General features: G+C 43.6%; 1 long non-coding RNA gene across 1 annotated transcript in view; it reads left to right on the top strand.

Moving 5' to 3' along the window:
- Positions 1–472: 472 nt before the first annotated feature.
- LOC143769209 (uncharacterized) overlaps positions 473–15,267 on the top strand; it is a 146,167-nt gene continuing 131,372 nt past the window's right edge. Inside the window, exon 1 of the long non-coding RNA XR_013214266.1 lies at positions 473–738. This is a non-coding gene — a long non-coding RNA (uncharacterized LOC143769209). The remainder of the gene's footprint in view (positions 739–15,267) is intronic.

Here is a 15,267-nt window from a genome sequence, read left to right as displayed (position 1 = left end):
ACTAAAAGCTGTTTCATTTGTTATTACATACAAGTCGCATTGGGGGATGCATTACTTTTATGGATGAACTATATAAAAAAAACTAGAACTAATTCAGTAAAAGTAATGGGATTTTTGGATTAAGCTCCCTCAAATACCCTAAAATCCATTCACCTGAATGAATTGCCACCTGAAAAAAAAAAATGCTACATGGATGACTATGGGCTATGCATTATATTACGTTGATGACTATCGGCTGTGCATTATACTACATGTATGTGTGACGCCCCAGGGTCCTGGTTGTCACAGTGGCATTGCTTTCCTCACGGGGAGAGTGATGTCACGCTTGGAAACAATGGAAGATTCCTCTTAACAAATAATTAGCACATACAACACCATTCTGACTCCAGGCCAGAAGGGGGAGCTCTACCCCGACTTCAGGGGAGCTGCTCTCTCTGGTCGGGAGGAGTTAGTTGCTAGGCAGTTAGGAAGATTTAGACAGTTGGTGCCAGACAGCAGACTGGAGCAGTCTGAGGCAGAAGGACGAGTGAGGGGCCGTACAGTCTGAGGTGCTGGAGCTCCTAGATAGCGAAATATAGAAGGAAGAACAGCTTTTAGCGAACGTGCTGGAGAGCGAAGCACAGGAGAGTGAAAACAAGGGAGAATAGCTGCGACTGGGCTAGATCCCTAATAGAGCGCAGATACCGATAACCGGAAGACCGAGGTTGTGTCGTACTCTAGGAGGCACAGCAGAAACCGGTAGGACAGCTAAACTACACATAACCTGTCCGCCCTAACACCCAAGAGACACAGTGACACATAGAGCCTGGGTCGTGATAGAGACCCTGTAGAAACGCTCAAACCACCAGTCATATGGGTTTGTGTCCTACATCAATAAAGGACAGAGATAACTGAGAGGACCTTGCTACAAAGCCATAGGTCGTAAGGGACTATAACAACACAGTGCTTGGACCCTGCCTGTACCTTTGATCCGGGCCCTGGACTGTGGTTGCCTGCTACCATCAGTAAACCAAGTAAAAAGACTGCACAACTACGTCCTTTACTGCACCACTCACCATCTTCCATCTATTCACCGAGAGCCCTGGGGACCTACTTCACCTGTGGGAAGTTATACCATCTGGCTGCCATAACATTACCCCAGATGACCCCTTTAACCAGCGTTGGTCACCTCTTGCCGAATACCACAGGTGGCGTCATGAACTTTCTTTATTTCAAAAACCCCTTTAATGACCTTCCCTTTAACATGGGCGCCCAGGGCCACGGACCGGGTCGTTGCCACTGTGACACATCCCTTTAAGTACCGGGCCCAGTACCGAGTATCCCACTGCCCTAACGGGCTACTCATATGACTATGGGCTATGCATTATATTACATTTAAGCACAAATAAATCCCAAATTAGGACCAAACAAATAAGTAAATGGAATAAACTCAAAAGATCAATACCACAGCAAACCTTTCTTAGTGCAAAAGAGCAAAACAAGGTCAAGTGTATTTTTAAACAAACATATCAATTTATTAAAGAAATCACAAAATATTGTTAGAGTATCGCAGAGCAAGCAGGAATATAGGGGAATTCTACCAAGATATGGCACAAAAACAAAATTCCATGGGTTATGCGCTAAAAAATATTTAGGTAAAGTGGCACCATAAAAATAAGGACCAATTTATAGAGACCTATTGTTTATGCTAAGGTTATCACAAAAAGAACATCATCTGCCATTATACTATACTAGCTGTACTACCCGGCTTCGCCCGGGTTAATGACTGCTGTTAGCAAAATAGAATGTGTTAACAAAAATTTATTCTGCACACAAAAACCACAAAACAAATAGATAGAAATGTAATTATTAAAAGGCAAAAACTAAGCAAATAGAAGCATTTCACAACATATATTAGCTTTGTTATACTGAGAATGTCTTTGTTGCCTATATTAACCAATCAGAGCTCAGGTTAATTAACTGTAGCAAAATAGAAGCTGAGCTGTGATTGGTTGCTATTGGCAGCCTGATAAATCCCCAGCCAACAGGAAGCCCTCCCCCCTGGCAGTATATATTAGCTCACACATACACATAATAGACAGGTCATGTGACTGACAGCTGCCGTATTTCCTATATGGTACATTTGTTGCTCTTGTAGTTTGCTTATTAATCAGATTTTTATTTTTGAAGGACAATACCAGACTTGTGTGTGTTTTAGGGCGAGTTTTATGTGTCAAGTTGTGTGTGTTGAGTTGCGTGTGGCGACATGCATGTAGCGACTTTTGTGAGATGAGTTTTGTGTGGCGACATGCGTGTAGCAACATTTTGTGTGTTGAGTTGCATGTGACAGGTTAGTGTAGCAAGTTGTGTGCAGCAAGATTTGTGCATGGCGAGTTTTGCGCGTGGCGAGTTTTATGTGTGGTGCATTTTGAGTATGTGCAAGTTTTGTGTGAGGCAACTTTTGCATGTGGTGCAACTTTTGTACATGTGGCAATTTTTCTGTGTGTGCAAGTTTTGCATGAGGTAAGTTTTCCATGAGGTGAGTTTTGCACGTGTGGCGAGTTTTGCGTGAGCCTAGTTTTGCATATGGCGAGTTTTGCATGTAGCGAGTTTTGAGTGGTGACTTTTGTGTTTCGACTTTTATGTGGCGAGGTTGGTGTGTGTGTGTGGTGAAATGTGTGCTGAGGGTGGTATATGTGTTCAAGCACGTGGTAGTGTGTGGCGCATTTTGTGTTTGTGTTCATATCCCCGTGTGTGGTGAGTATCCCATGTCGGGGCCCCACCTTAGCAACTGTACGGTATATACTCTTTGTCGCCATCGCTCTCATTCTTTAAGTCCTCATTGTTCACATCTGGCAGCTGTCAATTTTCCTCCAACACTTTTCCCTTCACTTTTTCCCCATTATGTAGATAGGAGCAAAATTGTTTGGTGAATTGGAACGCGCGGGGTTAAAATTTCACCTCACAACATAGCCTATGACGCTCTCGGGGTCCAGACGTGTGACTGTGCAAAATTTTGTGGCTGTAGCTGCGACGGTACAGATGCCAATCCCGGACATACACACATACATACATACACACATTCAGCTTTATATATTAGATATACCTGTATGTAATCTCCTGTATATAGTATATACCTGTGTGTCATCTCACCTATATATAGTATATATCTGTGTGTCATCTCCTGTATATAGTATATACCTGTATGTCATCTCCTCCTATACATAGCATATACCTGTGTCATCTCCTCCTGTATATACTATATACCTGTAGGTAATCTGCTCCTGTATATAGTATATACCTGTGTGTCATCTCCTCCTGTATATAGTATATACCTGTATGTCATCTCCTCCTGTATGTAGTATGTACCTGTATGTCATCTCCTCCTCTATATAGTATATACCTGTGTGTCATCTCTCCTGTATATAGTATATATCTGTGTGTCATCTCCTCCTGTATATAGTATATACCTGTGTGTCATCTCCCCTGTAAATAGTATATACCTGTGTGTCATCTCCTGTATATAGTATATAGCTGTATGCCATCTCCTCCTGTATTAGCCCTCGTTCACATGTTATTTGGTCAGTATTTTTACCTCAGTATTTGTAAGCTAAAATGGCAGCCTGATAAATCCCCAGCCAACAGTAAGCCCACCCCCTGGCAGTATATATTAGCTCACACATACACATAATAGACTGGTCATGTGACTGACAGCTGCCGGATTCCTATATGGTACATTTGTTGCTCTTGTAGTTTGTCTGCTTATTAATCAGATTTTTATTTTTGAAGGATACCAGACTTGTGTGTGTTTTAGGGCGAGTTTCGTGTGTCAAGTTGTGTGTGTTGAGTTGCGTGTGGCGACATGCATGTAGGGACTTTTGTGAGATGAGTTTTGTGTGGCGACATGCGTGTAGCAACTTTTTGTGTGTCGAGTTGCATGTGACAGGTTAGTGTAGCAAGTTGTGTGCAGCAAGTTTTGCGCATGGCGAGTTTTGCGCGTGGCGAGTTTTATGTGTGGTGCCTTTTGAGTATGTGCAAGTTTTGTGTGAGGCAACTTTTGCATGTGTTGCAACTTTTGTGCATGTGGCAATTTTTCTGCGTGTGGCAATTTTTCTGCGTGTGCAAGTTTTGCGTGTGGCGAGTTTTGCACGTGTGGCGAGTTTTGCATGTGGAGAGTTTTGCGCGTGGCGAGTTTTGAGCGGCGACTTTTGTGTTTCTACTTTTATGTGGCGAGGTTGGTGTATGTGTGGTGAAATGTGCACTGAGGGTGGTATATGTGTTCGAGCACGTGGTAGTGTGTGGCGCATTTTGTGTGTGTGTTCATATCCCCGTGGTGGTGTGATTATCCCATGTTGGGGCCCCACCTTAGCAACTGTACAGTATATACTCTTTGGTGCCATCGCTGTCATTCTTTAAGTCCCCCTTGTTCACATCTGGCAGCTGTTAATTTGCCTCCAACACTTTTCCTTTCATTTTTTCCCCATTATGTAGATAGGGGCAAAATTGTTTGGTGACTTGGAAAGCGCGGGGTTAAAATTTCACCTCACAATATAGCTTTGACGCTCTCAGGGTCCAGACGTGTGACTGTGCAAAATTTTGTGCCTGTAGCTGCGACGCCTCCAACACTTTTCCTTTCACTTTTTCCCCATTATGTAGATAGGGGCAAAATTGTTTGGTGAATTGGAAAGCGCGGGGTTAAAATTTCACCTCACAACATAGCCTATGACGCTCTCGGGGTCCAGACGTGTGACTGTGCAAAATTTTGTGGCTGTAGCTGCTACGGTTCAGATGCCAATCCCGGACATACATACATACATACATACATACATACACACACACACACATTCAGCTTTATATATTAGATGTATGACTATATGCTGTGAATTACATTACATGGATGACTATGGGCTGTGCATTATATTACATGAATAACTAAGTACTGTGCATTATACTACATGGATGACTTTGCAGTGTGTATTATACTGTATTGATGACTATAGATTGTACATTACACTGCATGGAGGACTATGAGGGGTGAATTATACTATATGAAGGTCTATGGGAGTGACTTATATTATGGGGATGACTATGGGCTATGCATTATACTATAGGGAGGACTATGGGGGTGCATTAAACTATGGGGGTACATTATACTATATGAAGGACTGTAGTGAGTGCATTATACTTTTGCTATGAGGCCCCATGACTTCTATGTATGCCGGTGGTGAGTATAATGGTTTATTTTTTTCTATACATTAAACAGCAGCATAGAGGACATAGAGAGGAACCAGTATGTGGAGTGGTGGGAAATGCATGAGGAGACTATTATGGGGAGTAGTGGGAAGAGACAGTATGGGGGAGAAAAGTGTGAGTGGGCACAGAATAGAGACTGAGTAGTGTAGGGGTACCATGGGGGGACAGTGTAGGGGCACAGACAGGAGAGGGCAGTATGCCAAGGAGGGTGAGTGTGATGAGGGAACACAGTATGAAGAGGGGGCACAGTATGGAAAGGACGGTAGCAGTATGGAGGGCATGTACCATAAGAAGACTGTGTGTGGGTCATATATTTTGTGCAGAGAATATAGTGAGGGGCAATTATCTATTCAGGGGCTCAGCGTAGGGCAGATATTTTTATTCAGGAGCATTATAAAAACAATAGTATTTTTAAGGGCATCATGTGGGAATGTGCTGCACAAGACCGGAACGACTCCAATCTAAGACATCATCTATAACATACCTGGATGTAAAAAAATGTTGTGATGCTAAGTCTCATTTTTATTTATGTTAGGAACATTAAGTATGTGATGAGTCTGTAGTCAGACTGATGTCATCTGACTGCAGATTTCTGAATTCTCACAGCGCGCACTGCTGTCAGTGAGAGTGGGAGATCACAAAACTGCAAATATCCAATGCGGTTATGTGCCAACTAGACATGTGTGGCCTCACTCAATGAAAATGAGTTGAGCAAAGCCGGACACGTCTAGTCAGAATGTGGCCAGAAGTATACAAATCTCATACTTGTGCTGACACGACCGTCCACTCTTGCCACCAGCAAGAGATAATCCTAAAAGCGTGCAGTGCATGCGCTGTGAGAATTCAGAAGCCTGCTGTCACATAGAATGACTGCAGACTTTCATCTCAAACCTCTACAAGCCCTTTAATTATAAAATGAAGCCCTGTAGCCAATCCTAACTGTGTAATATCCTCACTGTCAGGATTCAGCTCTGCTTGCTGGTTCCAGCAGTTATCACATGGCCAATCATATGCGGTTTTCTTACTTACGATCATGTAACAATTAGCTTTTCTTCCAGCTTCACTCAATTTTTCACTGAAAATTAAAAGAATTAGGCCGGGGTCACACTTGCGAGTGCAATGCGAGAAACTCGCATGAGTCTCTCACATCAATCCCGGCACTGCAGCCGGCACTCGGGACCGGAGCGTGCGGCTGCATGTATTTCTATGCAGCTGAACCCTGCAGTCCCGAGTGCCGGCGGTAGTGCCGGGTATTGAGGTGAGAGACACGTGCGGGTTTCTCGTATTGCACTCGCAAGTGTGACCCCGGCCTTAGAGAGAGCAGCTAGTCAGTGCGCGACTAAGGGTGACTTCACACTAGGTGTTTTTTCAGCATTTTTTTCTGCAGCAAAACCTGATCTCTTGGCGGGAAAGAAACAGCAGAAAAAAAGTATATTTTCCTTGGTATTCCTTGTGTTTTTTGTATGTTTTTTGCTGCGGTTTTCGTTTGCTAGATTTGTCTCTTGTCCGTGCTGATAAAATGTAATGTTTTAGAAAAAAAAGTCCTATTCTACATAATCAGATTTTGGCACAAAAAACGAAGCAAAACCTGATACCTGCATTTTTGGTGTGTTTTTTTCAGTGTTTTTTTCACCACCTATTCATTTCAATGGGTGAAAAACGCTGAAAGAAGTGACATGCTCCATTGTGTAAAAAAAAGTGCGAAAAAAATGCAAAGCACAAAATCGTAATGACAAAAAAAAAGTGTGTGCGTGAGATTTCTGAAATGTCATAGACTTTGCTGGTACTGTAAAACACAGCTGAAAATTTGCATAAAAACTGCATAAAAAACAACTAGTGTGAACTTAGCGTAAGTGTGCAAATGGTATATGTGCTCGTGGGGGGCACCAATCTGAACCTAGGTACATAGATAGATAGATAGATAGATAGATAGACAGACAGACAGACAGACAGACAGACAGACAGACAGATAGATAGATAGATAGATAGATAGATAGATAGGTAGGAAAATGATAATCACTACTCTTCACACTGACACTACAATTGCTTAGTTACGAAAAACTTTTTTCAATGAGCTGTAAACAATGCGGAAAACTAAGAGGAGAGCAGAAATTGTATGATGACGTACAGAGGAAAGAATAAATCTAACATCAGGCTGCCATATATCACTTGGAGCCTTAGGAGAAAAAAATAATATTTAGAATAAATACAAACCATAGAGTAAAAAAAGACAACTAAAAAACGGAAAAAAAAAAAGTTAAAAAAATTACTGAAATAAAAAATAATAAACAAAAAATTACTAAAAATAAAAGAATACAATAAAACTAACACTAAGTCTTATTGCTTTGTACTTGCTCCTGGTAGGTGATGATAGATAGAAATGACCTGATAGCTGAACAACCGTCATACAAATGACCATCTGCTGAAGCAACAATGGTTTCGCCGATGCTGCCTTGCACATTTTAGTCCATACTGGCAACTGCAGTCATTCAAACTAGCCATTCGTGTTCTATGACCGAGGGTGATGGACAAATTCACTTTTGGGGAATGTTTTTAAAACAAAAATTCATTTCTGATGAAAAAAATGTTCTAGATGATGACTGTGTCTCCGGCTATAACAATCCTTCATTGTTAAATAGAAGATCAATATGGTGGAAATTAACCAATTTAACCTGATTAATTTTGGAAAAATCAGCTTTGTCTCCAATATGTTCTACGCTGCATTTTGTAAATGTACATTCTTTAAATAAATGTGTTACCTGTAAACATTTTGCAACATGCGGTGCCGCCGCACGAGATAATGAATGGAATATCTACTATATAATTGTCTAAGGGTCACTTCCGTCTTTCTGTCTGTCTTTCTGTCTGTCTGTCTGTCACGGAAATCCCAAGTCGCTGATTGGTCGTGGACTCGTGGCAAAACAGCCACGACCAATCAGCGACGGGCACAGTCTGGCGTCAAAATGGCCGCTCCTTCCTCCCCGCAGTCAATTCCCGCTCCATAATCCCCTCCAGTCAGCGCTCACACAGGGTTAATGGCAGCGTTAACGGACCGCCCGTGTAACGCACTCCGTTAACGCTGCTATTAACCCTGTGTGACCAACTTTTTACTATTGATGCTGCCTATGCAGCATCAATAGTAAAAATATCTAATGTTAAAAATAATCAAAAGATAAAAAATCGTTATATACTCACCGTCCGTCGGCCCCTCGGATCCAGAACAGGCCTTTCCCGCTCCTCACGACGCACCGGTGACCGCTCCATGCATTGCGGTCTCGCGAGATGATGACGTAGCGGCCTTGCGAGACTGCTACATCATCATCTCACAAGACCGCAATGCACTCTTGGAACCGGAGCGCGCGGGGAGCATCGGTAAACGCTTCGCCTGGATCCGGGGGCCAACGGAAGGTGAGTATATCACTATTTTTATTTTAATTCTTTTTTAACAGGGATATGATGCCCACATTGCTATATACTATGTGGGCTGTGCAATATACTACGTGGGCTGTGCAATATACTACGTGGGCTGTGTAATATACTATGTGGCTGTGCTATATACTACGTGGACTGTGCTATATACTCCGTGGGCTGTGCAATATACTATGTGGGCTGTGCAATATACTACGTGGGCTGTGCAATATACTACGTGGGCTGTGCAATATACTACGTGGCTGTGCTATATACTACATGGGCTGTGCAATATACTATGTGGGCTGTGTTATATACTACGTGGGCTGTGCTACATACTCTGTGGGCTGTGCAATATACTATGTGGCAGTGCAATATACTACGTGTCTGTGCTATATACTACGTGGCTGTGCAATATACTACATGGCTGTGTTATACACTACATGGGCTGTTATACTATGTGGGCTGTTATGTACTATGTGGGCTGTGCTATATACTACGTGGTCTGTGCTGTATACTATGTGGGCTGTGCAATATACTACGTGGGCTGTGCTATATACTACGTGGGCTGTGCAATATACTGTGTGGCTGTGTTATACACTACATGGGCTGTCATATACTACGGGGGCTGTTATATACTACATGGGCTGTGCTATATACTACGTGGGCTGTGCTGTATACTACGTGGGCTGTGCAATCTACTACGTGAGCTGTGCAATATACTATGTTGGCTGTGCTATATATTACATGGGCTGTGCAACATACTGCGTGGCTGTGCAATATACTACGTGGCTGTGCTATATACTACGTGGCTGTGCTATATACTACATGGGCTGTGCTATATACTACGTGGCATCGTGGTTGGCTGAATCCTGTGTATTCAATGCATTATTCTAAAATCTTCATAAATAAACTACATACATATTCTAGAATACCCGATGCGTTAGAATCGGGCTACCATCTAGTCTACTATATATTTGTCTAAGGGTCACTTCCGTTTTTCTGTCTGTCCTTCTGTCTGTCTGTTACGGAAATCCCAAGTCGCTGATTGGTTGCGGCAAATCAGCGACGGGCACAGTCCGGCGGCAAAATGACCGCTCCTTACTCCCCGCAGTCAGTGCCCGCTCCATACTCTCCTCCAGTCAGCGCTCACACAGAGTTAATGGCAGCATTAACGGGCCGCGTTATGCTGCGGTGTAACGCAGTCCGTTAATGCTGCTATTAACCCTGTGTGACCAACTTTTTACTATTGTTGCTGCCTATGCAGCATCAATAGTAAAAAAAGATCTAATGTTAAAAATAATAAAAAAAATAAAAAATAGTTATATACTCACCGTCCGTCGGCCCCTCGGATCCAGAACAGGCCTTTCCTGCTCCTCGCGATGCTTCGGTGACCGCTCCATGCATCGCGAGACCGCAATGCACTCTTGGAACCGGAGCGCGTGAGGCGCATCGGTAAACGCTTCGCCTGGATCCGGGGGCCAACGGAGGGTGAGTATATAACTATTTTTTATTTTAATTCTTTTTTTAACAGGGATATGATGCCCACATTGCTATATACTATGTGGGCTGTGCAATATACTGCGTGGGCTGTGCTATATACTACGTGGGCTGTGCAATATACTACGTGGTCTGTGCAATATACTACATGGGCCGTGCAATATACTACGTGGGCTGTGCAATGTACTGCGTGGGCTGTGCAATATACTATGTGGGCTGTGCAATATACTACGTGGGCTGTGCAATATACTATGTGGGGTGTGCAATATACTATGTGGGCTGTGTAATGTACTACATGGGCTGTGCAATATACTGCGTGGGCTGTGCTATATACTACGTGGGCTGTGCAATATACTATGTGGGCTGTGCAATATACTGCGTGGGCTGTGCAATATACTACGTGGGCTGTGCAATATACTACATGGTCTGTGCAATATACATGGGCTGTGCAATATACTAAGTGGGCTGTGCAATGTACTACTACGTGGGCTGTGCAATGTAGTACGTGGGCTGTGCAATATACTTCGTGGGCTGTGCAATATACTGTGTGGGCTGTGTTATATACTACGTTGGCTGTGCAATATACTACATGGGCTGTGCAATATACTACGTGGGCTGTGCAATATACTACGTGGGCTGTGCAATATACTACATGGCTGTGCAATATACTACGTGGCTGTGCTATATACTATGTGGGCTGTGCTATATACTGTGTGTGCTGTGTTATACACTATGTGGGCTGTGTTATACACTACATGGCCTGTGTTATACACTACGTGGGCTGTGTTATATACTGCATGCGTGGACTGTTATATACTACTAGATTGTGGCCCGATTCTAATGCATCGGGTATTCTAGAATATGCATGTCCCCGTAGTATATGGACAATGATGATTCCAGAATTCGCGGCAGACTGTGCCCGTCGCTGATTGGTCGAGGCAACCTTTATGACATCATCGTCGCCATGGCAACCATTATGACATCTACGTCGATACTGTGCCCGTCGCTGATTGGTCGAGGTGAATTCGCGGCAGACTGTGGCCGTCGCTGATTGGTTGAGGCAACCTTTATGACATCATCGTCGCCATGCTGTGCCCGTCGCTGATTGGTCGAGGCCTGGCGGCCTCGACCAATCGGGGACGCGGGATTTCCAGGACAGACAGACAGACAGAAAAACCCTTAGACAATTATATATATAGATGTGAGCTGTGTTATATGCTACGTGGGCTGTTATAAACTACGTGGCTGTGTTATATGCTATGTGGGCTGTTATACACTCCGTGGGCTGTGCTATATACTATGTGGCTGGGCTTTATACTCTGTGGGCTGTGTTATATACTACGTGGCTGTGCTTTATACTCCGTGGACTGTGCTATATACTCTGTGGGCTGTGCTATATACTACATGGCTGTGCTATATACTATGTGGCTGTGCTATATACTACGTGGCTGTGCAATATACTACGTGGCTGTGCTATTTACTATGTGGGCTGTTATATACTACGTGGCTGTGCTATATACTACGTGGCATCGCGGTTGGCCGAATCCTGTGTATTCAATGTATTATTCTAAAATCTTCATAAATAAACTACATACATATTCTAGAATACCCGATGCGTTAGAATCGGGCTACCATCTAGTTAATTATATATCTCTAAAAAATAATCTAAAAATAAATACAAAAAGGTAAACTAAAATATTAAAAACAATTGTAAGGGTGTAAAAAAAGATAAAAGTAATACAAATATAAATAATTAAAGTTATTGATAGAAATTAATGATAAATTTAATCCTATTCACTGCAAATCCTGCTTCTAACAGTATTGAAAAATAAGACTCACGTGTATCCCTGCATTACATCACCTGGAGTGAAAAGGATTGCTACCCTGACCTACGACATAAATCATCACCACATAATAGGCTGTTGTTGTTTTTTTCCTAAAATGACCATTAACTTCATTATTTACTAAGTGTCTCCATAGGAATGACTTCTCCATGGAAGGCGAATAATGAACCAATATTTAATGACTCCATATAGAGATCCGGCCTTACAAACACCCCTAGTTTCTTCTCCATCTTGAGTTTTGGGTGGATGTTATGTTACAAAAGAAACGTATTATTACCAATGTACAGGAAAAATATTTAAAGAATCTCTCCCATCAGTTTTCGTCCTCTTAATATATTGCAGTCACCATATTATCTAGCACTGTGTACTTACAATTGCTCATTTTGCCTTACTACCCCGCTAATTGTTTTATTTTGTCTGCTCTATGTAGAAACAGGAAGCCTCTTATCACTGCATTTATCATCCCCTCTTCAACTTCTGACCCAGCTGCTCCCTTTTTTCCCTGCCAGGGACTTTTCCAGTGACTTATGGTTAGTGGTTGGGTGAAGCCATTTATTGTCAAACTGCTGTGTTTTCTCTTTTTAAATCATAATAACAACCCAAAACATCCAAATGACCTTTATCAAAAGTCCACATACCCTGGTGATTTTGGCCAGATAACATGCACAGAAGTTGGCACAAATGGGTTTGAATGGCTACTAAATTTAACATCCTCACCTGTGACCTGTTTGCTTGTAATCAGTGTGTGTGGGTTGGAAGATGGACCAAAATAGTGGTCTATCTTGCGTGTCTGGGTAGGATCCATCGGGACTGTCACCATTGTTGCCAGGGGAAGCACTTTCTTACTGGAGCAGACTTTTGCACCTGACCGTTGGGGGCGGGTGTGATATAAAAGAGACTGCGCGCGGAAAAGGGGCTTTTGGTGGGGACCCAGCGTGTGCTACAGGAGAAGGTTGACTCTCTCTCTGCTGACAGACGCCTATTGACAAGCCCGCTTTGCAGTGCACCATCCCCCACGCATACAGACTGTGCCTCTCTTGAGACTGACTCCCCGTTATTCTCTGACCCTAACATCACTAACCGGTAGGTGCATCTAACATCTGCGGTCTCTCTTGGTACTGCTGATCCGGCGTTGCGTCCGGGACTTTGTACATCCTCAGCTGTGCAGCAGACCTTTCACCGTTCAGCAGTCTGTTCCAGGATCACAAGGCCACGTGAAAGAAGACAAGGATACTTCGTTGCCGTGCAGAGACAGAGCTACACTTTTCTCCTGAAGCGGATCAGGGACTTCTCATGCCACCTAAGGCAGGATTTTCCAGCCACCATCGTCCAGGAACCAGAGACTGATAAGTTAACCCGACATTTCACCCGTAGAAGTTACTTTATTGTTATATACACATTTTGGGCCTGTATATTTACAACCCCCTCACTCCCTGCATGGCGTATTTACTGTTGATATTACTATATATATATATATATATATATATATATATATATATAAAACCCGTTAACTCTTGCTCTGCCTCCTGCTCTCACTGCATCCTACGTTCCTGCTAGAACCTTACATGTGCATAAAAGCTGAGTGAGTTTCTGCGATCCAGACAGACTCTTACATCTTTTATTCAGCCACTGACATTTCTGGATTGTGAGTCATGGGGAAAGCAAAGCAAAGTAATTGTCAACGGGAAAAGGTAGTTGAACTGTATAAAACAGGAAAGGGATACAAAAACATGTCCAAGTAATTCATAATGCCAGTCAGCAGCGTTCAAACTGTGATTAACAAATGGAAAATCAGGGGCTCTCTAAAAACAAAACCACGGTCAGGTAGACCAACAAAAATGTCATCCACAACTGCCAGGAAAATTGTTCGGGATGCAAAGAAAAACCCACAAATAATATCAGCTGAAATACTGGACTCTCTGAAAACGTTTCTGTCTGACTAGTACTCGGTCTCCAGGTTGGAGCGGTAACTCTTGAGTCGATTTGCAGCCCATATGTTCTTTTTCTTGCAGCTGCTGACCCGCCAACCGCCATATCGTTTGCAATCGTTGCCGATGCTCTTTCACCCATGAGGTGACAGTTCGCTCCATCAGCTCCTCTGGCTGTTCCAAATTCAGCTCAATGATCTCTTGTCCAGCTCTTCCAAACAACAGTAGATAGGGGGTATAACCCGTGGTGGAGTGGACCCAATTGTTGTAGGTCCAGACCAATTCCTTCAGATAGTCTGGCCAACACGCCTTCTTATCCTCCTCCAACGTTCTCAGCATTTGAAGTAAGGTTCGGTTGAAGCGTTCACAAGCTCCGTTGCCTTGAGGGTGGTAAGGGGTGGTCCGGGACCGCTCAATGCCATACATATGATACAATTCTTCCATCACCTTGCCTTGGAAACATGCGCCTTGGTCGGAGTGGATGCGCTTTGGGCACCCATACACTCGGATGAAGTCTTGACAGATGGCTCGCGCCGCCGATTCCGCAGTCTGATCTCTAGTCGGAGTGACTACTACGAACTTAGGGAAATGATCGGTTATCACCAAACAGTATTGCAGCCCCCGGGCCGAGTGTCCCATGAGGAGATAGTCGATCATCAAGACTTCTAGTGGTTCCTTAGTTTGTATGGTCTGGATGGGTGCCCTCTGTTCGGTACTCTTAATGAGGTCACATACTCGACATTGCCGGCAAACCTCTTCCACCACAAACTCCAACTGCGGGCAATACCCATACCGCTGTAACCATTGGTAGGTCTTTGTGGGGCCGAAGTGCGCTCCAAATTCGTGGGCTTCTTTAGCTACTTCTTGAGCCATTCTTCCTGGGATGACAACTTGCCACCTTACTTCCATATCTTTTGGCTGTTGCCTCTTACGATGTAGCACTGACTCTCGCACCTCCAGTCTATCCCACTGATGTAACACACTCCTCATTTCAGAGTCCAGATAATCTCTCTCTTGTTTGCCAGGCTTCCGCTTTTGAGTTACCCACCATTTCATCTGTCTCAGCCCTTCGTCTTCATCCTGAACGTGTCCCCATTCCTCATGGGTTCTCCCCAGGGACCGGGGTAATACGCAGGCCTCCCTTCTTGACTGGGCTGCAACCATTGGGGGCTTAAACTTGCAAAAGTCTGGGGTTTCCTCCTCTTCGAGTTGCTCATCAAGATCCCCCACTGGAGTCTCCACAGTCACTCTTGACAGCCCATCAGCATTTGCATTTTCGGTAGCAGAGCGATAACGCATGGTAAAGTCGAACTTGGCTAGGCGAGCCACCCACCGTTGTTCTAAGGCCCCCAATT

This window comes from Ranitomeya variabilis, chromosome 4 (genome assembly GCF_051348905.1).
Source record: "Ranitomeya variabilis isolate aRanVar5 chromosome 4, aRanVar5.hap1, whole genome shotgun sequence".
NCBI lineage: Eukaryota > Metazoa > Chordata > Amphibia > Anura > Dendrobatidae > Ranitomeya > Ranitomeya variabilis.
The sequence above is the reverse complement of the archived record's forward strand: the minus strand, read 5'-3'. Positions and strand labels throughout refer to the sequence as shown.